Raw genomic sequence first — 22,051 nt, forward strand, 5'->3', positions numbered from 1 at the left:
CCGGGCGTGGTGCTGGCTACCCACCCCCTCGTGTAGCCGCTTCGGCCTTCATAGGTGCTGCTCGCTAGGTCGTGGCGGCGGCGGTGGCGGCGGCGGCAGCGGCGGCATCGCGCCAACCGCTCCACCACCGCTCGCTCGTGGTCCGAACGCGCCACTGAACACCCTTGGCTGATCATTAGCTTGGCAGTCGTCACGGGTGAGTGCGTGAAAAGTGTCACCTCTCAGCCGTGGGAAATCCCCAATCCCCGTCCGCACCAGTCCCGCGAGAGAGCTCATTTGCCTACGAATCCATCCCCACACCCCACACCCCCCCCCCCCTAGAGAATGATCTCGTCGTAGGCACGTGCCAAGGTCGGTGAAACAGCGAATTAAGGGGCTGGGTCCATAAGCGACGTCACGCGATTTTGGATGAATGTTTTTTATCCCCCCCCCATCCACCCACCCACCCCTAGTCACGTGGCGTCACAAAAAGTCAGACCCCCACCCCCGCCCTCAAATATGACGTCACAAAGCTCTGCTCCTCCCCCCTCCCCCCCAAAAAATATAATAATATAAAACAGCCTTCAAATCTTGATTTAAAGCTTTCGTGACTAAAGTCACATTGAAGGGAAACAATAAAATAATAAAATATATATAAAACAATTAAAAAACATTCTCACGACGTTTCGACCAAAACACAAACGGTCGTCATCAGGTGTGTCGGTCCGCATTAATTTATTTATTTTTAAACGGTGTATATATTTATTTATAAAAACGTCAGTGCCATGCGCAGCGATTTGACAGCTTGTTTAGAAGGACGAGTCCATCTATGTTCTGAAAAGAGGAGGGGGGAGACGAAAAATTAATGTAAGGGAAACAATAAAATAATACAATATATATAAAACAATAAAAAAAATTCTCACGACGTTTCGACCATAACGCAAACGGTCATCATCAGGTGTGAAAACTAACGGCAAAAAACATTTGAAAGAAGTTTTTCACACCTGATGATGACCGTTTGCGTTATGGTCGAAACGTCGTGAGAATTTTTTAATTGTTTTATATATATTTTATTATTTTATTGTTTCCCTTCAACGTGACTTTACCGAAAGAGCTAAGAATATAAATTACTGCAGTCACGAAAGCTTTAAATCAAAACCTTTATTATTATTTTTTTTAATTCATCACGGATCGATCATTGTTGTATTGCAGGGACGCCGGGCCAGGGAATCAAACTCGATTCCCGCCCGCCCGCCCGCTGAAGACTCAGCCTCAAGTGTGTGGTGAAATATCGCCACTGGGGGGAGACAAAGGCGGTCGGGCGTGGCGCTGGACAACCCACCCCGCTTGCCCCCTACAGCCCGTTGAGGTCACAAGGGGTGGGTCGCACGTTGCCACTGCCCTGCGCGAATCTGCTGCAGGCAGTGATGAGGAGTGAAACGATAAGAGGCCGTCCATGAATGACGTCACGCACCTAGGGGGTGGGGTGGGATGGGGGGAGGGGTCAGACATTTGTGACGATGCGTGACGAGGAGGGGGGCGTGGTTTGAGAAATGTGACGTCACATCGAAATGCGCAAAACTTTAAGTAAATATGGACACGGCACGTTCTACTTATATTCGTGGTTCTTTCGGTAAAGTCACGTTGAAGGGAAACAATAGAATGATAAAATATATATATATAAAACAATAATTAAATAGATTTTTTAAGGAAAAAATGTGTTCTCCTACAACATCAGAGTGCAGTGCCACGTTAAATACGCAACTACAATGTGACAATACATTTTTATTTAAAGCTTTCGAGACTGCAGTAATTCATATTCTTAGCTCTTTCGGTAAAGCCGCGTTGAAGGGAAACAATAAAATAATAAAAAAAAATATACAAAACAATAAAAATTCTCACGACGTTTCGACCGTTTGTGTTATGGTCGAAACGTCGTAAGAACATCTACTGGACAACACAGTGACGGACCAGCGGATGCGAGCCCATGGCCTTGACACCAGGACCTACCGTGGAGCTGATCTGCCCTCTGACCATCGACTAGTCATCTGTAAGATGCACCTGCCATTCTTCCATTCCGGTGGTGGGTGTACACCCAGGACCCCATTCCAACCTAAAGTGGCCTGGTCTTAGTTATCTGATGAAAGTTGCAAGCGAGAATTTCATCATCGCTTGCGGCTGGGATTGGCATCGTCCCCGACTCCTCTAGATGTCAAGGGTAAATGGGCGAGGTTTAGGACTGTGACTCATGCAGCTGCAATGGTTGCTTTGGGTACGCGGTCCAGACCTCCGCCAGAGACCCGGGCTGACAGAGGGGGTATTCAGGATGGTTGAGAAAAAGCGACAGGCCCACTGTCATCGGCTACAGAATCCCACGTCAGAGAATGAGGAGGCTTACCGCAGCCTTTGCTCGGAGGTTCGGAGAGCCGTGAGGCGCTGCAAGGATGGGTGGTGGTTGCGGGTTGCTGAGGAGATGGAGTCTGCCTCAGTGGCCCGCGATCAGAAATCTCTATTTAACTCCATCAAAAAAGTAACCTGCAGCGCCACACCTATTACCATCATTAGGGGAAAAAACGGTGATTCAATCTCCGACCCGCAGGAACAGGTTTGCTGATTTGCTGAGCATTTCTGTGAGGTCCTGGGGGAGGGAAAATCCCTCAGCCAGGAAAACATCGTGGCACATAGTGAGGATGACCCTGCTGAGGCTGCGGTGCCTCAAATATTGGAAGAAGTCACCCCCTGTGAGTGGCTGGCTGAGGTGCCATCTGTTGAGGAAGTACTGAAGGCGATCCGGAGTCTGAGACCAGGAAAGGCAGCAGGCAGAGATGATCTCCCAAGCGAAATGCTGAGGGAGGGTGGCGTTTGTGCACAGACTGCCCTATATGACATCATAACAACAGTCTGGACCACTGGATGGGTTCTGCAGGATTGGAAGGATGCCCTGGTGGTCCCCCTTTTTAAGAAGGGGGACCATGCAGACTGTAACAACTACAGGGGCATCTCACTCCTCAGTGTGCCGGGGAAGGTCCTGGCAATGATTGTTCAGCATCGCCTTGCCAGGCAGGCTGAGGAGAGGCTTGCAGAGCCCCAATGCGGTTTCAGGAAAGGGCGGTCCTGCACAGATGCCATATTTTCTGTCCGTCTGCTACAGCAGAGGTGTATGGAATTCCAACAAGGCCTACATCTCTGCTTTATTGACCTGGTCAAGGCCTATGATACCATCAGTAGGCCTGGGCTCTGGGTTGTTCTTCGTGGTATTGGAGTACCTGACCCTCTGCTCATGATCATTAAGGACCTTCATGATGGTGAGTGGGCCCGGGTAAAGCTACGTGGCCGGGAGTCAGAGCCATTCCCTGTACACCTTGGGGTGCGACAGGGATGTCCTCTAGCTCCCACATTATTTATAATCTATTTTGACCACGTAGTTCGTGAAGCCTTCAATAGATGTACCGGGGGAATCTCCATATGGTATAGATATAATGGGAGGCTGATCGATGCCCGGGTGCAGTCAAGGGATTGCTCCCTATTGCTCAACCACGTTATGTATGCTGATGATTTGGTAATAGCTGCTCATTCAGAGGAGGAGTTGGAGACGCTGCTGCTGAGACTGGAGCGTGCCACTAAGAGGTGGGGCCTTACCATCAGCCCCACCAAAACTAAGCACCTGCCTGGGTATTTTGTACCATCGGACACTCCACCCCCACAACTCCCAATCGGTGATGGGGCAGTTGTGGAGCGAGTGGAGAGTTTCCCATACCTGGCCAGTGTGCTTATGACCGGCTCCAGTTTAACAGCAGAGGTCTCACTCCGAATCAGTCGAGCGGCAATATCTTTTCATCGGTTGCGTGACGCTGCGTGGAAGCTACCTGGTCTGTCGCTCCGCACTAAGCTTCAGGTCTTCTCGGCCACGGTCATTCCCTCCCTTCTCTACGCTTGCGAAACGTGGACCCCCCTAATGGAACATCTTTGCCAGTTAGAAACATTTAGGCTGGCCTGCCTACGATCAATCCTGGGTTTAACCAGACTGGATTGTGTGAGGAGCTCACAAATCCTTGAAAGATCTGGGCAAGGTCCCATCAGTGAGCTCCTCCGGCGGGCAAGGCTGCGATGGCTGGGTCATGTAGCCCGCATGCCCAGCCACCGCATGCCGAAACAGCTTTTATTTAGCCGGATTGAGGGGGCTAAATGGGCGCGGCAGGGGCTAGAAAAGAGATGGAGTGATGTGGTACGGGAGGACGTGGAGCTGAGTGGACTTGCCGATGACTGGTGCCAGTGGTGTCAAGATCGGCCTCTGTGGACGAGGCTCGTGAAGGACGCTACTGGGCAGTTGGAGGTAGTCGCCCTCCAACAACAACGGAGGGTTGAGGAGCGACGCTCACAACAACGAGCGGAGCGCCGGGTGGCTAAAGCACAGCAGGTTGGCACAGTAGGGGGCACAAGTGGTGCATCAGTCAGTCATCTCAGTCGACCCGTGGCACCTGGGTCTGCCCCGTGACCTCCTGCCAGCGGGCGTTCGACACTTCACGTGGCCTCAGGGTGCACATAGCCTGGCACAAGCATCGTGGTGACGTCACCGCCACTTAGTGGTGAATGGCGCTTGTTGTTGTTGTTGTGTGTGAGTGGGTGTGTGAGTGAGTGGTTGTGTGAGTGTGTGGGTGTGTGAGTGAGTGTGTGGGTGTGTGAGTGTGTGGGTGATTGTGAGGGTGGGTGAGTATGTGGGTGTGTGAGTGTGTGGGTGGGTGAGTGCTTGAGAGAGTGGGTGAGTGAGAAAGTGGGTGGGTGAGTGCATGGTTGAGTGAGTGAGTGTGTGAGTGAATGTGTGAGTGTGTGACTGAGTTGGTGTGTGAGTGAGTGGGTGGGTGAGTAAGCACATGAGAGTGAGTGAGTGGGTGAGTGTGTATGTGGGTGAGTAAGTGAGTGTGTAAGTGGATGAGTGAGTCGGTGAGTGGGTGAGTGAGTGCATGAATGGGTGAGTGTGTGAGTGGGTGAGTAAATGGGTGAGTGAATGAGTAAGTGAGTGGGTGAGTGAGTGGGTTGGTGATTGAGTGGGTGGGTGAGTGAGTGGGTGGGTGAGTGAGAAAGTGGGTGGGCGAGTGTGAGTGAGTGAATGTGTGAGTGTGTGGGTGTGTGAGTGTGTGGGTGTGTGAGTGAGTGTGTGAGTGAGTGTATGCGTGAGTGAGTGGCTGATTGAGTGGGTGTTCTGGGTGAGTGAGCGGGTCGGTGAGTGAGTTAGTGGGTGAGTGAGTGTGTGAGTAAGTAAGTGAATGGGTTAGTGGGTGAGTGAGTGTATGAGTGTGTCAGTGGGTAAGTGGGTGAGTGAGTGTGTGAGCAAGTTGGTGAGTGAGTGAGCGAGTCAGTGACTTAAAGCTTTCGTGACTGCAGGAATTCATATTCTTTGGGTCTTTCGGTAAAGTCTCGGAGATAGGTTCAAACAAAATACAAAATAACAAAAGGCTACGACGTTTCGATCGCAACACAATCGGTCGTCAGCAGGAAAAGGAAACCGTTTTCCTACGTGGCCGGGAGTCAGAGCCATTCCCTGTTCACCTTAGGGTGCGACAGGGATGTCCTCTGGCTCCCACATTGTTTAACATCTATTTTGACCACGTAGTTCCTGAAGCCTTCAATAGCTGTACCGGGGGAATCTCCATATGGTACAGACATAATGGGAGGCTAATCGATGCCCGGGTGCGGTCAAGGGATGGCTCCCTATTGCTCAACCACGTTATGTATGCTGATGATTTGGTAATAGCTGCTCAGTCAGAGGAGGAGTTGGAGACGCTGCTGCTGAGAGTGGAGCGTGCCACTAAGAGGTGGGGCCTTACCATCAGCCCCACCAAAACTAAGCACCTGCCTGGGTATTTTGTACCATCGGACACTCCACCCCCACAACTCCCAATCGGTGATGGGGCAGTTGTGGAGAGAGTGGAGAGTCTCCCATACCTGGGCAGTGTGCTTATGACTGGCTCCAGTTTAACAGCAGAGGTCTCACTCCGAATCAGTCGAGCGGCAATATCTTTTCATCGGTTGCGTAACGCTGTGTGGAAGCTACTTGGTCTGTCGCTCCGCACTAAGCTTCAGGTCTTCTCGGTCACGGTCATTCCCTCCCTTCTCTACGCTTGCGAAACGTGGACCCCCCTAATGGAACATCTTCGCCGGTTAGAAACATTTAGGCTGGCCTGCCTACGATCCATCCTGGGTTTAACCAGACTGGATTGTGTGAGGAGCTCACAAATCCTTGAAAGATCTGGGCAGGGTCCCATCGGTGAGCTCCTCCGGCAGGCAAGGCTGCGATGGCTGGGTCATGTAGCCCGCATGCCCAGCCACCGCATGCCGAAACAGCTTTTGTTTGGCCGGATTGAGGGGGCTAAGCGGGCGCGGCACGGGCTAGAGAAGAGATGGAGTGATGTGGTACAGGAGGACGTGGAGCTGAGTGGACTTGCCGATGACTGGTACCAGCGGTGTCAAGATCGGCCTCTGTGGAGGAGGCTCGTGAAGGATGCTACTGGGCAGTTGGAGGCAGTCGCCCTCCAACAACAACGGAGGGCGGAGGAGCGACGCTCACAACAGCGAGCGGAGCGCCGGGTGGCTAAAGCACGGCAGGTTGGCACAGTAGGGGGCACAGGTGGTGCATCAGCCACTCATCTCAGTCAGTCGACCCGTGGCACCTGGGTCTGCCCCGTGACCTCCTGCCAGCGGGGGTTCGACACTTCACGTGGCCTCAGGGTGCACATAGCCTGGCACAAGCGTCGTGGTGACGTCACCGCCACTTAGTGGCGAATGGCGGTTGTTGTTGTTGTTGTTGAGTAAATTAATGAGTGGGTGAGTGAGTGAATGAGCGGATGGGTGAGTGAATGAGTGGATGGGTGAGTGAATGAGTGGGTGGGTGAGTGAATGAGTGGGTGAGTGAATGAGTGGGTGGGTGAGTATGTGGGTGGGTGGGTTAGTGAATGAACGGGTGGGTGAGTGAGTGGGTGGGTAGGTTAGTGAATGAGTGGGTGGGTGAGGGAATAAGTGGGTGGATGAGTGAATGAGTGGGTGAGTAAGTTAATGAGTGGGTGAGTGAGTGAATGAGCGGATGGGTGAATGAATGAGCGTGTAGGTGAGTGAATGAGTGGGTGCGTGAGTGAATGAGTGGGTGAGTGAATGAGTGGGTGGGTGAGTGAATGAACGGGTGGGTAAGTGAATGAGTGGGTGGGTGAGTGAATGAATGAGCAGGTGAGTGAATGAGTGGGTGGGTGAGTGAATGAACGGGTGGGTAAGTGAATGAGTGGGTGGGTGAGTGAATGAATGAGCGGGTGAGTGAATGAGTGGGTGGGTGAGTGAATGAGTGGGTGAGTGAATGAGTGGGTGGGTGAGTGAATGAACGGGTGGGTGAGTGAATGAGTGGGTGGGTGAGTGAATGAATGAGTGCGTGAGTGAATGAGTGGGTGGACGGATGAGTGAATGAGCGTATGGGTGAGTGAACGAGTGAGTGGGTGAGTGAATGAGTGGGTGGACAGATGATTGAGTGTGGGCGAGTTAGTGGGTGGGTGAGTAAATAAGTGGGTGGGTAGGTAAATTAGTGGGTAGGTGAGTGAGGTGCCGGCTCCCAGCCGCCATCTTGCGTAAGGAAGGCACCCAACCGCCAGCTTAGGTCGGAATGGTGAAAATCTTCCATCTTAAATTTTGATTTAAAGCGTTCGTGACTGCAGGGATTCATATTCTTGGTTCTTTCGGTAAAGTCACCACGTAGAAGGGAAACAATAAAATAATAAAAATGTAAAACAACAAAATTATCACGACGTTTACGACCGCAACACAAGCAATCATCATCAGGTGTGAAAACCACAGCAAGAAAATTTGAAAAAAGTGACGTTTTTTGTAAGATGGATTATGGCTTAGCAATCATTGGAAGGATTTGATACACCATTTCGGGTCTTAATCGATTGTTCACGCTTACGGTGGCTTTCAGACAGCATACATTAATTTTTCGTCTCCCCCCTCCTCTTTTCCGAACATAGATGGACTCATATTCTTAGTTTTTTCGGTAAAGTCACGTTGAAGAGAAACAACAAAATAACAAAATATATATAAAACAATAAAAAATTCTCACGACGTTTCGACCATAACTCAAACGGTCATCATCAGGTGTGTTGGTTTGCATAAATTTATTTTTAAACGGCAAATTTATTTATTTATAAAAAAAACGTTGGCGTCACGCGCAGCGATTGGCAGTTTGCCCAGGACTAGTCCATCTATTTTTTTTTGAAAAGAGGAGGGGGGAGACGAAATTTTTTATAATGTATGCTGTCTGAAAGCCACTGTAAGCGTGAACAATAAATCAAGAACTGAAATGATTTATCAAATCTTTCCAATGATTGCTAAGATAGAATCCACCTTCTCGGTTGAAATTGTCTCTGTGCTTGTATATGTGGATAGCCTCATGAACGAATCTCTCATGGAAGCCAGATGGCTTACAAAGAACCTCCGTCTTGGAAAAGTCAATGGCATGTGAGCCTACTGAATTAGAACAATGATCTGCTACGGCCGAGGTGTTGGTCCTACCGTGTTTAAGGTCTGCTTTATGTTCACGAATGCGGTCCGAGACATGGCTCACATGCCATTTTCCAAGACGGAGGTTCTTTGTAAGCCATCTGGCTTCCATGAGAGATTCGTTCATGAGGCTATCCACATATACAAGCACAGAGACAATTTCAACCGAGAAGATGGATTCTATCTTAGCAATCATTGGAAAGATTTGATAAATCATTTCAGTTCTTGATTGATTGTTCACGCTTACAGTGGCTTTCAGACAGCATACATTATAAAAAAATTCGTCTCCCCCCTCCTCTTTTCAAAAAAATAGATGGACTAGTCCTGGGCAAACTGCCAATCGCTGCGCGTGACGCCAACGTTTTTTATAAATAAATAAATTTGCCGTTTAAAAATAAATTTATGCAAACCAACACACCTGATGATGACCGTTTGAGTTATGGTCGAAACGTCGTGAGAATGTTTTTATTGTTTTATATATATTTTGTTATTTTGTTGTTTCTCTTCAACGTGACTTTACCGAAAAAACTAAGAATATGAATTACTGCAGTCACGAAAGCTTTAAATCAAAATAGATGGACTCGTCCATCTAAACAAACAGCCAAATCGCTGTCCGTGGTGCTAACGTTTAAAAATAAATAAATACACACCGCCACTTCTTTCAATGTTTCCTGCCGTTGGTTTTCACACCCGATGATGACTGCTTGTGTTGCAGTCGAAACGTCGTGAGAATTTTATTGTTTTATATATATTTTATTATTTTATTGTTTCCCTTCAGCATAATCTTGTTTGAAGGCAACCAACCGCCATATTCGGTACGAAAGACGCCCAACCGCCATTTTAGGCAGTGAAGACTCCTGGCCGCCATTTTAGGTAGGGACGTTGCCCACCCGCCATCTTAGGTAGGGAAGCGCGCCAACAGAAGTCGCCCACTTCTAGGGGGAGCTCTCTGGGAAATCGGCACTCCCAAACATTCTGCACAAGTGCCACAACGGCCGCCTGTGGCTGATGGGGGTGCTCAAAAAGGGGCCGTCCATAAATGACGTCACGCACCTAGAAGGGGGGGGGGTGGGGAGGGGTCAGAGATTTGTGCCGATGTGTGACGAGGGAGGGGGGGTTTGAGAAATGTGACGTCACATCAGAACTTTCAACAAATACAGACGACACTTTCTACTTAATTAAAAATACTTTTTAATAAACGTTTTCTCCTACAACATCGGAGTGCAGCGCCACGTTAAATACGCACTACAGTGACAATAATTTTAAGCGATTTGAAGCATGTTTTATTTTCAAAATGAAAATATGTTTTTTTTTTGGGGAGGGTGGGGGTGTGGGGGGGGGGGCGAGGGGGTTGAGGGGAGGGGCAAGGAGGTGAGTGGGTGGATGAGTGAATGAGTGGGTGGGTGGGTGAGTGAATGAGTGGGTGGGTGAGTGAGTGGGTGGGTGGGTTAGTGAATGAGTGGGTGGGTGAGTGAGTGGGTGGGTGAGTGAGTGGGTGGGTGGGTTAGTGAATAAGTGGGTGGGTGAGGGAATAAGTGGGTGGGTGAGTGAATGAGTGGGTGGGTGAGTGAATGAGTGGATGGGTGAGTGAATGAGTTGGTGGGTGGGTGAGTGAATGAGTGGGTGGGTGAGTTAGTGAATGAACGGGTGGGTGAGTGAATAGGTCGGTGGGTTAGTGAATGAGTGGGTGGGTGAGGGAATAAGTGGGTGGGTGAGTGAATGAGTGGGTGAGTAAGTTAATGAGTGGGTGAGTGAGTGAATGAGCGGATGGGTGAATGAATGAGCAGGTAGGTGAGTGAATGAGTGGGTGGGTGAGTGAATGGGTGGGTGAGTGAATGAGTGGGTGGGTGAGTGAATGAACGGGTAGGTAAGTGAATGAGTGGGTGGGTGAGTGAATGAATGAGTGGGTGAGTGAATGAGTGGGTGGGTGAGTGAATGAGTGGGTGAGTGAATGAGTGGGTGGGTGAGTGAATGAACGGGTGGGTGAGTGAACGAGTGGGTGGGTGAGTGAATGAATGAGTGGGTGAGTGAATGAGTGGGTGGGTGAGTGAATGAACGGGTGAGTGAATGAGTGGGTGAACAGATGAGTGAATGAGCGGGTGGGTGAGTGAACGAGTGGGTGGGTGAGTGAATGAGTGGGTGGACAGATGATTGAGTGTGGGCGAGTTAGTGGGTGGTTGAGTAAATAAGTGGGTGGGTAGGTAAATTAGTGGGTGGGTGAGTGAGGTGCCGGCTCCCAGCCGCCATCTTGCGTAAAGAAGGCACCCAACCGCCAGCTTAGGTTGGAATGGTGAAAATCTTCCATCTTAAATTTTGATTCAAAGCGTTCGTGACTGCAGGGATTCATATTCTTGGTTCTTTCGGTAAAGTCACCACGTAGAAGGGAAACAATAAAATAATAAAAATATAAAACAATAAAATTATCACGATGTTTACGACCGCAACACAAGCAATCATCATCAGGTGTGAAAACCACAGCAAGACAATTTGAAAAAAGTGGCGGTTTTTTTAAAGATGGATTATGGCTTAGCAATCATTGGAAGGATTTGATACACCATTTCAGGTCTTAATCGATTGTTCACGCTTACGGTGGCTTTCAGACAGCATACATTAATTTTTCGTCTCCCCCCTCCTCTTTTCCGAACATAGATGGACTCGTCCATTTAAACAAACTGCCAAATCGCTGTCCGTGGTGCTAACGTTTAAAAATAAATAAATACACACCGCCACTTCTTTCAATGTTTCCTGCCGTTGGTTTTCACACCCGATGATGACTGCTTGTGTTGCAGTCGAAACGTCGTGAGAATTTTATTGTTTTATATATATTTTATTATTTTATTGTTTCCTTTCAGCATAATCTTGTTTGAAGGCAACCAACCGCCATATTCGGTACGAAAGACGCCCAACCGCCATTTTAGGCAGTGAAGACTCCTGGCCGCCATTTTAGGTAGGGACGTTGCCCACCCGCCATCTTAGGTAGGGAAGCGCGCCAACAGAAGTCGCCCACTTCTAGGCGGAGCTCTCTGGGAAATCGGCACTCCCAAACATTCTGCACAAGTGCCACAACGGCCGCCTGTGGCTGATGGGGGTGCTCAAAAAGGGGCCGTCCATAAATGACGTCACGCACCTAGAAGGGGGGGGTGGGGAGGGGTCAGAGATTTGTGACGATGTGTGACGAGGGAGGGGGCGGGGTTTGAGAAATGTGACGTCACATCAGAACTTTCAACAAATACAGACGACACTTTCTACTTAATTAAAAATACTTTTTAATAAACGTTTTCTCCTACAACATCGGAGTGCAGCGCCACGTTAAATACGCACTACAGTGACAATAATTTTAAGCGATTTGAAGCATGTTTTATTTTCAAAATGAAAATATGTTTTTTTTTGGGGAGGGTGGGGGTGTGGGGGGGGCGAGGGGGTTGAGGGGAGGGGCAAGGAGGTGAGTGGGTGGATGAGTGAATGAGTGGGTGGGTGGGTGAGTGAATGAGTGGGTGGGTGAGTGAGTGGGTGGGTGGGTTAGTGAATGAGTGGGTGGGTGAGTGAGTGGGTGGGTGGGTGAGTGGGTGGGTGGGTTAGTGAATGAGTGGGTGGGTGAGGGAATAAGTGCGTGGGTGAGTGAATGAGTGGGTGGGTGAGTGAATGAGTGGATGGGTGAGTGAATGAGTTGGTGGGTGGGTGAGTGAATAAGTGAGTGGGTGGGTGAGTTAGTGAATGAACGGGTGGGTGAGTGAATAGGTCGGTGGGTTAGTGAATGAGTGGGTGGGTGAGGGAATAAGTGGGTGGGTGAGTGAATGAGTGGGTGAGTAAGTTAATGAGTGGGTGAGTGAGTGAATGAGCGGATGGGTGAATGAATGAGCGTGTAGGTGAGTGAATGAGTGGGTGGGTTAGTGAATGGGTGGGTGAGTGAATGAGTGGGTGGGTGAGTGAATGAACGGGTAGGTAAGTGAATGAGTGGGTGGGTGAGTGAATGAATGAATGGGTGAGTGAATGAGTGGGTGGGTGAGTGAATGAGTGGGTGAGTGAATGAGTGGGTGGGTGAGTGAATGAACGGGTGGGTGAGTGAATGAGTGGGTGGGTGAGTGAATGAATGAGTGGGTGAGTGAATGAGTGGGTGGGTGAGTGAATGAACGGGTGAGTGAATGAGTGGGTGGACAGATGAGTGAATGAGCGGGTGGGTGAGTGAACGAGTGGGTGGGTGAGTGAATGAGTGGGTGGACAGATGATTGAGTGTGGGCGAGTTAGTGGGTGGGTGAGTAAATAAGTGGGTGGGTAGGTAAATTAGTGGGTGGGTGAGTGAGGTGCCGGCTCCCAGCCGCCATCTTGCATAAAGAAGGCACCCAACCGCCAGCTTAGGTCGGAATGGTGAAAATCTTCCATCTTAAATTTTGATTCAAAGCGTTCGTGACTGCAGGGATTCATATTCTTGGTTCTTTCGGTAAAGTCACCACGTAGAAGGGAAACAATAAAATAATAAAAATATAAAACAATAAAATTATCACGACGTTTACGACCGCAACACAAGCAATCATCATCAGGTGTGAAAACCACAGCAAGACAATTTGAAAAAAGTGGCGGTTTTTTTAAGATGGATTATGGCTTAGCAATCATTGGAAGGATTTGATACACCATTTCAGGTCTTAATCGATTGTTCACGCTTACGGTGGCTTTCAGACAGCATACATTAACTTTTCGTCTCCCCCCTCCTCTTTTCCGAACATAGATGGACTCGTCCATTTAAACAAACTGCCAAATCGCTGTCCGTGGTGCTAACGTTTAAAAATAAATAAATACACACCGCCACTTCTTTCAATGTTTCCTGCCGTTGGTTTTCACACCCGATGATGACTGCTTGTGTTGCAGTCGAAACGTCGTGATAATTTTATTGTTTTATATATATTTTATTATTTTATTGTTTCCTTTCAGCATAATCTTGTTTGAAGGCAACCAACCGCCATATTCGGTACGAAAGACGCCCAACCGCCATTTTAGGCAGTGAAGACTCCTGGCCGCCATTTTAGGTAGGGACGTTGCCCACCCGCCATCTTAGGTAGGGAAGCGCGCCAACAGAAGTCGCCCACTTCTAGGCGGAGCTCTCTGGGAAATCGGCACTCCCAAACATTCTGCACAAGTGCCACAACGGCCGCCTGTGGCTGATGGGGGTGCTCAAAAAGGGGCCGTCCATAAATGACGTCACGCACCTAGAAGGGGGGGGTGGGGAGGGGTCAGAGATTTGTGACGATGTGTGACGAGGGAGGGGGCGGGGTTTGAGAAATGTGACGTCACATCAGAACTTTCAACAAATACAGACGACACTTTCTACTTAATTAAATAGACTTTTTAATAAACGTTTTCTCCTACAACATCGGAGTGCAGCGCCACGTTAAATACGCACTACAGTGACAATAATTTTAAGCGATTTGAAGCATGTTTTATTTTCAAAATGAAAATATGTTTTTTTTTGGGGAGGGTGGGGGTGTGGGGGGGGCGAGGGGGTTGAGGGGAGGGGCAAGGAGGTGAGTGGGTGGATGAGTGAATGAGTGGGTGGGTGGGTGAGTGAATGAGTGGGTGGGTGAGTGAGTGGGTGGGTGGGTTAGTGAATGAGTGGGTGGGTGAGTGAGTGGGTGGGTGGGTGAGTGAGTGGGTGGGTGGGTTAGTGAATGAGTGGGTGGGTGAGTGAATGAGTGGATGGGTGAGTGAATGAGTTGGTGGGTGGGTGAGTGAATAAGTGAGTGGGTGGGTGAGTTAGTGAATGAACGGGTGGGTGAGTGAATAGGTCGGTGGGTTAGTGAATGAGTGGGTGGGTGAGGGAATAAGTGGGTGGGTGAGTGAATGAGTGGGTGAGTAAGTTAATGAGTGGGTGAGTGAGTGAATGAGCGGATGGGTGAATGAATGAGCGTGTAGGTGAGTGAATGAGTGGGTGGGTTAGTGAATGGGTGGGTGAGTGAATGAGTGGGTGGGTGAGTGAATGAACGGGTAGGTAAGTGAATGAGTGGGTGGGTGAGTGAATGAATGAATGGGTGAGTGAATGAGTGGGTGGGTGAGTGAATGAGTGGGTGAGTGAATGAGTGGGTGGGTGAGTGAATGAACGGGTGGGTGAGTGAATGAGTGGGTGGGTGAGTGAATGAATGAGTGGGTGAGTGAATGAGTGGGTGGGTGAGTGAATGAACGGGTGAGTGAATGAGTGGGTGGACAGATGAGTGAATGAGCGGGTGGGTGAGTGAACGAGTGGGTGGGTGAGTGAATGAGTGGGTGGACAGATGATTGAGTGTGGGCGAGTTAGTGGGTGGGTGAGTAAATAAGTGGGTGGGTAGGTAAATTAGTGGGTGGGTGAGTGAGGTGCTGGCTCCCAGCCGCCATCTTGCGTAAAGAAGGCACCCAACCGCCAGCTTAGGTCGGAATGGTGAAAATCTTCCATCTTAAATTTTGATTCAAAGCGTTCGTGACTGCAGGGATTCATATTCTTGGTTCTTTCGGTAAAGTCACCACGTAGAAGGGAAACAATAAAATAATACAAATCTAAAACAATAAAATTATCTCGACGTTTACGACCGCAACACAAGCAACCATCATCAGGTGTGAAAACCACAGCAAGAAAATTTGAAAAAAGTGGCGTTTTTTTAAAGATGGATTATGGCTTAGCAATCATTGGAAGGATTTGATACACCATTTCAGGTCTTAATCGATTGTTCACGCTTACGGTGGCTTTCAGACAGCATACATTAATTTTTCGTCTCCCCCCTCCTCTTTTCCGAACATAGATGGACTCGTCCATTTAAACAAACTGCCAAATCGCTGTCCGTGGTGCTAACGTTTAAAAATAAATAAATACACACCGCCACTTCTTTCAATGTTTCCTGCCGTTGGTTTTCACACCCGATGATGACTGCTTGTGTTGCAGTCGAAACGTCGTGAGAATTTTATTGTTTTATATATATTTTATTATTTTATTGTTTCCCTTCAGCATAATCTTGTTTGAAGGCAACCAACCGCCATATTCGGTACGAAAGACGCCCAACCGCCATTTTAGGCAGTGAAGACTCCTGGCCGCCATTTTAGGTAGGGACGTTGCCCACCCGCCATCTTAGGTAGGGAAGCGCGCCAACAGAAGTCGCCCACTTCTAGGCGGAGCTCTCTGGGAAATCGGCACTCCCAAACATTCTGCACAAGTGCCACAACGGCCGCCTGTGGCTGATGGGGGTGCTCAAAAAGGGGCCGTCGATAAATGACGTCACGCACCTAGAAGGGGGGGGTGGGGAGGGGTCAGAGATTTGTGACGATGTGTGACGAGGGAGGGGGCGGGGTTTGAGAAATGTGACGTCACATCAGAACTTTCAACAAATACAGACGACACTTTCTACTTAATTAAATAGACTTTTTAATAAACGTTTTCTCCTACAACATCGGAGTGCAGCGCCACGTTAAATACGCACTACAGTGACAATAATTTTAAGCGATTTGAAGCATGTTTTATTTTCAAAATGAAAATATGTTTTTTTTGGGGGAGGGTGGGGGTGTGGGGGGGGCGAGGGGGTTGAGGGGAGGGGCAAGGAGGTGAGTGGGTGGATGAGTGAATGAGTGGGTGGGTGGGTGAGTGAATGAGTGGGTGGGTGAGTGAGTGGGTGGGTTAGTGAATGAGTGGGTGGGTGAGTGAGTGGGTGGGTGAGTGAGTGGGTGGGTGGGTTAGTGAATGAGTGGGTGGGTGAGGGAATAAGTGGGTGGGTGAGTGAATGAGTGGGTGGGTGAGTGAATGAGTGGATGGGTGAGTGAATGAGTTGGTGGGTGGGTGAGTGAATAAGTGAGTGGGTGGGTGAGTTAGTGAATGAACGGGTGGGTGAGTGAATAGGTCGGTGGGTTAGTGAATGAGTGGGTGGGTGAGGGAATAAGTGGGTGGGTGAGTGAATGAGTGGGTGAGTAAGTTAATGAGTGGGTGAGTGAGTGAATGAGCGGATGGGTGAATGAATGAGCGTGTAGGTGAGTGAATGAGTGCGTGGGTTAGTGAATGGGTGGGTGAGTGAATGAGTGGGTGGGTGAGTGAATGAACGGGTAGGTAAGTGAATGAGTGGGTGGGTGAGTGAATGAATGAGTGGGTGAGTGAATGAGTGGGTGGGTGAGTGAATGAGTGGGTGAGTGAATGAGTGGGTGGGTGAGTGAATGAACGGGTGGGTGAGTGAATGAGTGGGTGGGTGAGTTAATGAATGAGTGGGTGAGTGAATGAGTGGGTGGGTGAGTGAATGAACGGGTGAGTGAATGAGTGGGTGGACAGATGAGTGAATGAGCGGGTGGGTGAGTGAACGAGTGGGTGGGTGAGTGAATGAGTGGGTGGACAGATGATTGAGTGTGGGCGAGTTAGTGGGTGGGTGAGTAAATAAGTGGGTGGGTAGGTAAATTAGTGGGTGGGTGAGTGAGGTGCCGGCTCCCAGCCGCCATCTTGCGTAAAGAAGGCACCCAACCGCCAGCTTAGGTCGGAATGGTGAAAATCTTCCATCTTAAATTTTGATTCAAAGCGTTCGTGACTGCAGGGATTCATATTCTTGGTTCTTTCGGTAAAGTCACCACGTAGAAGGGAAACAATAAAATAATACAAATCTAAAACAATAAAATTATCTCGACGTTTACGACCGCAACACAAGCAATCATCATCAGGTGTGAAAACCACAGCAAGAAAATTTGAAAAAAGTGGCGTTTTTTTAAAGATGGATTATGGCTTAGCAATCATTGGAAGGATTTGATACACCATTTCAGGTCTTAATCGATTGTTCACGCTTACGGTGGCTTTCAGACAGCATACATTAATTTTTCGTCTCCCCCCTCCTCTTTTCCGAACATAGATGGACTCGTCCATTTAAACAAACTGCCAAATCGCTGTCCGTGGTGCTAACGTTTAAAAATAAATAAATACACACCGCCACTTCTTTCAATGTTTCCTGCCGTTGGTTTTCACACCCGATGATGACTGCTTGTGTTGCAGTCGAAACGTCGTGAGAATTTTATTGTTTTATATATATTTTATTATTTTATTGTTTCCCTTCAGCATAATCTTGTTTGAAGGCAACCAACCGCCATATTCGGCAGGAAAGACGCCCAACCGCCATTTTAGGCAGTGAAGACTCCTGGTCGCCATTTTAGGTAGGGACGCTGCCCACCCGCCATCTTAGGTAGGGAAGCGCGCCAACATAAGTCGCCCACTTCTAGGGGGAGCTCTCTGGGCAATCGGCACTCCCAAACATTCTGCACAAGTGCCACAACGGCCGCCTTTGGCTGATGGGGGTGCTCAATAAGGGGCCGTCCATAAATGACGTCACGCACCTAGAAGGGGGGGGTGGGGAGGGGTCAGAGATTTGTGACGATGTGTGACGAGGGAGGGGGCGGGGTTTGAGAAATGTGACGTCACATCAAAACTTTCAACAAATACAGACGACACTTTCTACTTAATTAAAAAGACTTTTTAATAAACGTTTTCTCCTACAACATCGGAGTGCAGCGCCACGTTAAACACGCACTACAGTGACAATAATTTTAAGCGATTTGAAGCATGTTTTATTTTCAAAATGGAAATATGTTTTTTTTTGGGGAGGGTGGGAGTGTGTGGGGGGGGGGGCAGAGCTTTGTGACGTCATATTTGAGGGGGGGGTGTTAAAAATCGTCAAAAATCGCGTGACGTCATTTATGGACGGCCCCAAAGAGATAAAAAAAAGTATTACACACGGAACTTTTATTTCCGATGTCAAGAAGAAGTCGACGTGACGGGGAGTAAGGGAATAATCGAGGCGACTTTGTTTGGTGCCGTTGCGGTTTGGGGAAGGCGAGGGGGTGGACAGGCGCCTGCAAACCAGGCGAGGGTTGGTGGATCACCGCAGGCACAGGCAGATGCCGGGAAATGGCGACAGAGGCCCGGGGCCCCACCTGTTCCCGCCTCCACGGGGCGAGGCGATTCCCCCGTCGCATCGCCGAACGTTGCACCGCGGACTCGGCTCGCGTGCAGGGCGCGAAAGGAGATTCGACGTAGCATGGGGGACCGGCAGACTTACACAGGCACTCGCCCACAGACTCGCAACGGACACCCGCAGACTCACAATGGACACCCGCAGACTCACAACGGACACCCACAGACTCACAATGGACACCCACAGACTTACACAGCCACTCGCCCACAGACTCACAACGGACACCCGCAGACTCACAATGGACACCCACAGACTCACAATGGACACCCGCAGACTCACAACGGACACCCGCAGACTCACAACGGACACCCACAGACTCACAACGGACACCCACAGACTCACAATGGACACCCACAGACTCACAACGGATACCCACAGACTCACAATGGACACCCGCAGACTCACAACAGACACCCACAGACTCGCAACGGACACCCACAGACTCACAATGGACACCCACAGACTTACACAGGCACTCGCCCACAGACTCACAACGGACACCCACAGACTCGCAATGGACACCCGCAGACTCACAATGGACACCCACAGACTCACAACGGATACCCACAGACTCGCAACGGACACCCACAGACTCACAACGGACACAAGCAGACTCACAACGGACACCCACAGACTCGCAACAGACACAAGCAGACTCACAACGGACGCCGGAAGACTCACAACGGACACCCACAGACTCGCAACAGACACAAGCAGACTCACAACGGACGCCGGAAGACTCACAACAGACACCCACAGACTCACAACAGACACCCACAGACTCACAACGGACACCCACAGACTCACAACGGACGCCGGAAGACTCACAACATACGCCTACAGACTCACAAAGAGACCCATTAACGTGGAAAGGGACCAATCTATTTGGAAAGGGACAAAGGGAAGGCGCCCAACCGCCATCTTGCATAGGGAAGGCACCTAACCGCCATCTTACGTGGGGAAAGCATCCAATCGCCATCCCACCCTACCTGCCCATTATAAATCCACTCCACCTGTCCATTATGAACCCACTCTACGTGCACATTATAAACCAACCCTACCTGCCCATTATAAACCCACTCTACCTGCCCATTATAAATCCACCCTACCTGTCCATTATAAACCCACCCTACCTGCCCATTATAAACCCCAGTGACACGGCCAAGATGAACCCACCCTACCTGCCCATTATAAACCCCAGTGACACGGCCAAGATGAACCCACCCTACCTGCCCATTATAAACCCACCCTACCTGTCCATTATAAACCCACCCTACCTGTCCATTATAAACCCACCCTACCTGCCCATTATAAACCCCAGTGACACGGCCAAGATGAACCCAGACCCCACACGTCACTGACAATCGACGGCACCAAACCCCACAAAATCAACGTCCGCAAGGTCATCTCACGTCCCGGTGACTTTATGCACAATAACAACGCTCTTAGAAAAACACAACATTCTTACAATAATTATAATATTTACAATAAAAACATTCAAAACTACGATATTATGTACAGAGCTATATATGATTAAATTATAACTTTTTTTCTTAACAAACTTCACGTGGCAGGGCCTAGGCACGCTTCTCGTCCAGTGCCTGCACCAGGCCTCCCTTCCCCCTCCCCATGTCCTGGAAACCGTGTGGCGAGGTCACTCCCTCCCTCATCCTCCTCCTTTGAGGACTGCCACCGGATGAAAACCAGCATGGGTTGGAGTCCCGGGGTAAGGGAGCCCTGGGTAGGCTACTGGGCTGAGTGTGTGGTGAGCGTGTGGTGGGCTGAGTGTGTGGTGAGTGCAGTCAGAGTGGCTGTGTCCAGTCCATGTCTGGGTTTCCACTCTTTCGTCTTCTGCCACAGCTATTTCCCACGGGAGTGTGTGGGGTGAGTGTGTGTGTGGTGCGTGTGTGTGGTGAATATGTGTGTGGTGAGTATGTGTGTGGGATCAGTGTGTGTGTGGTGTCTGGTGCGGAGAGTGTGGTGTGAGTGTTTGTGTGTGGGGTGAGTGTGTGTGTGGGGTGAGTGTGTGTGTGGGGTGAGTGTGTATGTAGGGTAAGTGTGTGTGTGGGATCATTGTGTGTGATGTGTGGCTGGGTGTGTGTGTGGTGCGTGGTGCGGTGTGGGTGGGGTGAGTGTATGTGTGGTGAGTGTGTGTGTGGTGAGTGTGTGTGTGGCGAGTGTATGGTGCGTGTATGTATGTGGTGTGTGGGGTGAGTGTGGGGCTTGTGTGGTGTGTGGCTGGGTGTGTGTGAGTGTCTGGTGTGGTGTGAGTGTGGTGAGTGTGTGTGTGGGGCGAGTGTGTGTGGGATGAGTGTGTGTGTGTGGGGTGAGTGTGTGTGTGTGGGCTGGGTGTGTGTGGCTGGGTGTGTGTGGTGAGTGTGGTGTTATGGGGTGGGTGGGTGGTGCTTGCGGTGGTGGTGCTGCTCGTGGTGGTGGATGGCACCGACTCCACCACCACCACCACGCAGCTACTCTGCCGTGGGCCGTCCACCACACAGCAGCAGGCGGCCGAAGAGCGACCGGAGCGCCCTGCCCAGTTGGGCCAAGCCCCCTCGCTTCCTCTTCTTCTTCTTCTTCTTCTCCTCTTCCTCCTCCTCCTCCTTCTTCTGCTGTTGCCACATCTCCACCTCCTCCATCTTCTCCATCTTCTCCTTGTTCTCTTCTGTCTCCTCCTCCAACTCCTTCGTCTCGACCTCTTGCACCACGGCCACCACCACCACCTCCTTCTCCTTCTCCTCCATCTTCTCCTCCTCCTTCTCCTCCACCTCCTCCTTCTCCTCCATCTTCTCCTCCTCCTTCTCCTCCACCTCCTCCTTCTCCTCCATCTTCTCCTCCTCCTTCTCCTCCATCTTCTCCTCCTTCTCCTCCATCTTCTCTTCATCCTTCTCCTCCTCCTTCTCCTCCGATGAGGAGGAGGATGATGATGATGATGATGGAAGCCTCTTCTCCGGCTGAGCTCTGTGGAGAGAGAGGCAGCAGCACCACAGCACCACCACGTCAGCATCCCGCGACTACGGCCAGAGGTCACAGTCGGTCCCCACCCCCAGGAGTGGACTTGCCCATCACGAGTTTCTACAGACTCATAGACACCCACAGAGATTCACAGAGACCCATACTCATAGAGACCCATACTCATAGAGACCCATACTCATAGACACCCACAGAGATTCACAGAGACGCATACTCATAGAGACCCATACTCACAGAGACCATACTCAGTAGAGACCCGCAGAGACCCATACTCATAGAGACCCATACTCATAGAGACCGATACTCATAGAGACCCACAGAGACCCATACTCATAGAGACCCACAGACACCCATACTCATAGAGACCCATACTCATAGAGACCCATACTCATAGAGACCCATACACACAGAGAGAGCCTCACCGTGGCTTCACAGCTCTGGGGAGGGCCCGGATGGTGGTGGGGAGGGCCCGGCTGGTGGTGGGGAGGGCCCGGCTGGTGGTGGGGAGGGCCCGGCTGGTGGTGGGGAGGGCCCGGCTGGTGGTGGGGAGGTCGTCGCTGGGGCTGGCGGTGTCGTCGCTCTGGAGCCAGCCGTGAGCCAGCGCCTGCTCCGGTGTCATG

The sequence above is a fragment of the Petromyzon marinus genome, unplaced genomic scaffold (genome assembly GCF_048934315.1).
Source record: "Petromyzon marinus isolate PM22_M1 ecotype Great Lakes invasive population unplaced genomic scaffold, UKy_Petmar_22M1.pri1.0 PM_Scaffold_16, whole genome shotgun sequence".
Taxonomy (NCBI): domain Eukaryota; kingdom Metazoa; phylum Chordata; class Hyperoartia; order Petromyzontiformes; family Petromyzontidae; genus Petromyzon; species Petromyzon marinus.